Raw genomic sequence first — 6,000 nt, 5'->3', positions numbered from 1 at the left:
TATTTGGGCCATGCTCCCTGCTGTCACCTGCTGCCTGCAGGTTCCTAATGGCCTGACAGCTGGCACTGCCACCAAGGCAGACCTGTGCCATGGCAAGCCCTCCCACCTATCCAGGTTTGTGGGGGCTCTTCTGATCCTGGCCTTCAGCCTTTACACTTCCATCCTGGTGGTTTTGTCTGGTTTTGGTGCCACTCTGATAATAGCGTGTTGGGTCGACCACCGCCGAAAGGCAGGCTACAGCCTGGTGCCACTTTGCCAGCCAGCTGCTCCCCAGGCTGATCACCGAATGGAGTCATAAAATCATAGACTGTTTTGGTTGGAAGAGAACATTAAGATCATTGAGTCCAACTGTTAACCCAACACTGCCAGGTCCCCACTGACCCATGTCCCTCAGCACCACATTTCCACGGCTTGTAAATCCCTCCAGGGATAGGTACTCCACCACTATTCTGGGAAGCCTGGCACAAGCCTGGGCAACCCTTCAAGAAAATAAACTTTTCCTAATGTCCAATGTAAGTCTCCCCTGGTACAACTTGAGGCAGTTTTCCTCTTGTCCTGCCCCTTGTCCCTTGGGAGCAGAGCCCGACCCCCCCCCGGCTCCAGGCTCCTGTCAGGAGCTGTGCAGAGCCAGAAGGTCTCCCCTGAGCCTCCTTTGCTCCAGGCTCAGCACCCCCAGCTCCCTCAGCTGCTCCTCCCCACACTTGGGCTCTAGACCCTTCCCCAGCTTCATTGGCCTTCTCTGTATGTGCTCCAACACCTCAGTGTCCTTGGGGCGAGGTGCAGGAGTTGAGGTGTGGCCTGCCCTGTGCCCAGTCCCGGTGCCGTTCGGCGGGTGCGCGGGAGCCCCGGCATCGGCTGTGCTCCCAGTGAGGTGGGCGGCGAGTGAGGAGGAGCATGGAGAGGAGGGCGAGGGGTCGCCCCGGCAGGCCCAGCGTGGCCGGAGATGCTGCTGCCAGGGAGCGAGGGAACGGGACTTGGCCAGGAGGGTGGGGCTGCCCGTGCCCTGTGCTGTGAGTCAGCGTCTGTGGGCTCCTCGTACCAGCTCTGCAGCTTAGGAGGGTATTTGTTTAGTCTTCCCTCAGATGACTAATAATTAGCAAATGTTAATTGGAAATTGCAGTCTAAGGAATGAGTGTTTGTTTAAAAGTGGTGGTAGGAAGAAGTGAACGGGAAACAAGTATTCCTGTTGTATTTCCAAGTCTGCTGTTCCCTGCTGTTGTGATACCTGGTGAGTTGCTCAACCTCTCTGCATCTCACTGTGCTGCTCTGTAAAGTGAGAATAATAGCGCCTCTTTTGTAAGGGTGGTGTGAGGATTAGCCAGACCTTTGCAATACTTTTGGGAAATCTCAGTGGAGAGCAGCCTTAGAAGTGGAAGAAATTACTATTTGTGATCCAGATACTTTGTACTTTCTTGGCCAACTCCTAATTCCTGTCTGCCTGAGATTGCTGTGTGCCCTGCTGCCCAGCAAGCAGTTGTTTTGAAATAGGTTTTGTGAAAGAATTTAAGGGTGCAGTAATCCTGGCTAACACTGTGGCTTTAGGGGCTTCTCCCTGCTGTAAAGTACCACCACTGAGGTGTGCCTGGATTGTCAGTAGAGTTGTGCTCTTCACTCTGGTCACTCCGGTTACAGAGAGTTTCTGTTCTGCCATGTTCATTATATGGCACTTCTTCTCATGCTTAAATGATTCCTCTGGCTCTGTGGTAGTGGCCAAGTCACGTGTACAGCAGTTGATGCTCGGTACCAAGACCATCCATACAGTGGTTCTTCTGTCCTCTTTCTGTTGTCCTGTCATCACAGTGGTGCAACATCGTTCCTGGGGACATATTAACCATATGGAAAGCTGAGGATGAAGGCAGCACCCGGGTCTTGCTCCTTTGGCCCCGTGCAGTTTCCTACCCTAAGGACAGTGTGGCTGGAGCTTTCTTACTGCCAAGCATGTTTCTAAACTTTTTGTTTCTTTGCTTTAAATACTATTATATTGTCCGTCTGGGTGCTGTTAATGGTCCACCTTTGATATCTGCCTCGTCATCGGCCTTCCTTCAAGGGGCAGTAAAGTGCTGTGCCATATAGTGCCAGCTGGTAGCGGCAGGACCTGGGTCATACTGTTACCTGGGCAGATCTTGCTGCCCAGGCTGGTAGGTGACTGGCGAGGGCCAACAGGACTTAGAAAGTGTGACCTGAAGGGTGCCCAGGGCTGGGAGAAATGAGGATGAACTAGTCAGAGCGAGGGCAGGGAGGCAGATGCCTGGCTTGTCCTGGCCATGCTGTCTGTTGGAAGGAGATGTGTGGTTCTGTGACTGAGGAACACTCTTGTTTCCCTGCTCAGGAGCTGCTGTACCTCCCTCAGGAAAGGACAGGAACGGCCCAGGGTGTAATGGCTGGGGATGGCACAGAGGCATGGCAGGACAGCAGAGCCCCTCTGCCAAGCACTGTTTTCCTCTCTTGTTTGCTACTGATAACTAAAATTGCAGAAAATAAATCAGATACTATGTCTGGCTATATTTATCTTGTTCTGCAAAATAGCTGGGAGGATTTTACCGAGTGAGGAGCTGTGGCTTTTGGTCTCATTAATATTCAGCTGCTCTTTGGTGATATTTTGCTTCATTGAGACCTGCCATAGAAATATTGCTGATTTTTCTAGCAGAGTCCATAGCAGAAATACTGAAAATCTCTAGTATTAGGTGACTGACAATATCTGTACAATATTTTACTTTCTGACCAGGCCAGGAAAACACTTTTGCTTTGGCTGATGGTTAGACCTTTGTTGTGCATGAGTCTAATTCAGGGGTGTGTCATCCCAAAGAACGGAGTTTGTGTTCATAATGACTCTCCCCTTTTACAGTGCTTGTGGTTTTAGCTGGTAGAGAGATTGCTTGTGTTAAGTACAGGGGCAGTTGCAGGGGTCTGTGTCTGTTCTACTGGCCTTGCTATATTTTTGTTGTCATTAGGCTGTGTTTGTTTCAACAGCCTTGACAGGTTGTTTGTGCCCTGTTGCTACTCTGAAGACCGTATTCCTGATTTTACAGTTTGCTTTTGTCTCCAGAAGCTGTTACTGAAGGAATCTAGAGAGAATGAGAGAGCCTCAGTGTGCATTGAAAAATGTAGTCTTTTGTCACCGAAGAAAAGCTTTCCTGCAGGTTTTGTCCCCAATTCATTTCAATAATTATTTTCTTTAACAGTCCTCTCTGTAAGTAGTTCTGCAGTCGTGTTGGATTAAAGCAGCATGCATCCAATTCACAATTCTTCCTTGCTGAGGTTTCCATATTGTGTTTGCCATAAAGCATATCTCCTTGAAGTGGTGGGGCTGCTGGCAGCAGGAGACTCAGAGGTGCCAATTTTATTCAAAGCCTTTCATTGCAAAAGCAATTTTTACTTTATTTGGGATGATGAGGCCTTCTCACCACGTAAACTTTCCAAAGGTGGCCCTGAGCACAGGAGGAAGGGGTCAGTGTGTGCCCAGCATGATGTGGGTGCCCATAGGTGGCCAGTGAGGGTCCGGTGGGCACACGGGCTGGCACCGGCTGCTTGTGCCTCTGTCAGTGAGGAGTTAGTCTTGGGGAAAAGGCCTTCAGCCACATGAAGGGCTGCTTGTCCAGCCGTTTCCCCCACATCTGGCCTGAGCGGGGTCCAACTGACACACCATGTGTGCCTTTGAGTTGCCTGGTTTTTGGGGGGTGGTTTGTTTTTTATTTCTATCCCTCCTCAGTCTGCCATGACGTGGGCAGTGATGGCTGTGCAGCGGGTGTGGGGCAGCCACTGGGCAGGAGGGAGCTGGGGGGATGTTCACTGTTTTCAACCCTATTAACCTGTAGTAGTTTTTTTCTTTCTGATTGATGTGAGATGATAATCAGAGAAAGGATTTGAATGTCTTGTGCATACAGGTTTTGTGCTCTCAGCTGTAAAGGAAGGGGATGTCTAACTATTGACCTGGGAGGGCTCTGACAGAGTTGAAGTGGCTCAGAGCTTGCAGGAGGAGGCACTGGAAGATGCTATTGCACTGATTTCAGCCAGGCCTGATGTGTGCCCTGGCACCTCAGTCTGCCTACAGCAGGGAAGAGCTGCTTCGTTCAGTGCCTCCTCCTTCTGCCTGCATCCGCTCCGCTCCCCTGCGAGCCCCGCGTCTGATTGCACAGAACATGTTCCTCAGCTCACTGGCGCTTTAAGCCTCTAAAAACTGTGGCTGTGTTTCTGGGACATGGCCAGAGACTCCGCCAAGCAATGTAGTGTCATCTTCTGGTTTCCTCTGAAGCGTCCCCCTGTGTCTCACCTGTGTGACACGCATGTAGGTCTGAGGAGGAAATCGGCCTGTGCAGTCACCTCCTCAGGTCCTCTGTTGTTTCAGGACAGAGGAAAGCCTCTTTCTCACGCACTGAATCATCAGATAGAACCCAAAGCCTGGTTTGTTTGCTGCAGCTGTTTATGGTGTGTTACCTTCAAATAGCCACAGGCATCCCGGGGCTTGTTTTTGTCCCCCTTTGCTGGACCGTTTGGCCTCAGCTGTTCTCCTCCTTTGCGAGGCCTCTGGCTCAGCATCCTTAGTGACACAGTGCTTCATCTCTTGACTGGTAAAACAGAGGGAGATGCTCAACATCTTTTTTGGCTTTATTTTAAATGTGTTTTATCTCCTTTTAGCCATTAAGATGAAAAGCCACATGTTATGCAAGTGGATTTTCCCTGTATTAATGCTTTCAGGGGCCCTAAGTCCTCGTCTTGTTACAGCATGTATGTATGTTGTAAATAAATGGAGTTACACTTGTGGGGTTCAGTGAATTTGCAATATGACATGCTTGAAGTTTAAGTACCTGCATTTTTGCCATGGATCAGGAAGGTCCTAAGCATAATTTAGGAAGAGTAGCATTGCGGATTTCTAGAGCAGATCACAGGAATCAACACCATCCTCCACAGGTGCCTGTGTGGCAGGCAGCAAAGTAATGCCCTATCTTTAGTGAAGTGCCCTCTTAATTGTGTTTGCAAGTGCTGAGGAGGGAATGGATGGATTTCACATCAATGGGGATGTGGACAACAGCCACAGAGTTTTTGGCTTGTACATAGCAGGCACCTGGGCACAGCAGCAGAAGGTAGTTGAGATCCCTTGGTGGGAGCCTGACCCAGCGGAGTGCAGCTGGAGGAGGTGAGCCTAGTGAGCCCAGAGAGCACCCCCAGCGCCCAGCGCAGGATGCGTGCTGGTCTGCACGCTGCCCTTCTTACCAAGTTGCTGGCACTTGCTCTGTGCAAAGCAGTGTGTAATGGGAGATTCTTGTCGATTCATGCATTCGTTCACCAGCTCCAGCCCTGCGGAACAACGGGCAGGGGCTGTGCAGAATGTACATTTCATGTCTTGTTTCTTCAGGGATGCAGACCTTCAAACAAAGAAACTGCTGCTTTTTTGGTTTTGCATTCTGGAAGGCAGGACAGCGGAAAGGGGATGGAGTGAATGAGGTGCGTGTTTTGTGTAAAAGTGGAAGGTAAAATGAGGCTTTCATAGAAAAACATCTCTAATGCTGTTCTTCTATCTGCAGCTGTAGCTGTAACTCGTAAGTAATGCAAGCAGCAGCCTGACAAGTGGACCTTTTGATGACATAAGATTTTTCCTGTAGAAAACAAAGCTAGGAGAGTTGCAAGAGGAGGAATAGTTTAAAACTCTTACAGATTACTTAGCTGTGCCAAAATCCCCTTCCTGCCAGCTGTGTGTCTGGCTGGTGATACCTTTGAAGCTGAGACCACCCTTCTTCCTCTCCTCATGTGTCTAAGCAGCTCCATTGCTCTCTGTACAGCTTCTCCCTATTTTTTGGGGAAAACAGTGGGGATAATTGTCAAACGGAAAGTGTCACTGGTGTTTAAAGTTGACAGTGGACAGAGCTCTGGAGGAGCACCATGGTACCTTTCTGGGCATGCTTGGGGAAGGAGAAGTTGGAGGAGAAGGTTTTCTTTGAAATCCTCTCCCGTCATGTAAATACTTGTCATTTGTTGCTCAATAAAACGTTACCTCTTCCAGAG

Source organism: Merops nubicus, unplaced genomic scaffold (assembly GCF_000691845.1).
Source record: "Merops nubicus isolate BGI_N331 unplaced genomic scaffold, ASM69184v1 scaffold9513, whole genome shotgun sequence".
NCBI classification, from domain to species: Eukaryota; Metazoa; Chordata; class Aves; order Coraciiformes; family Meropidae; genus Merops; species Merops nubicus.
This window is presented reverse-complemented; position numbering follows the sequence as displayed.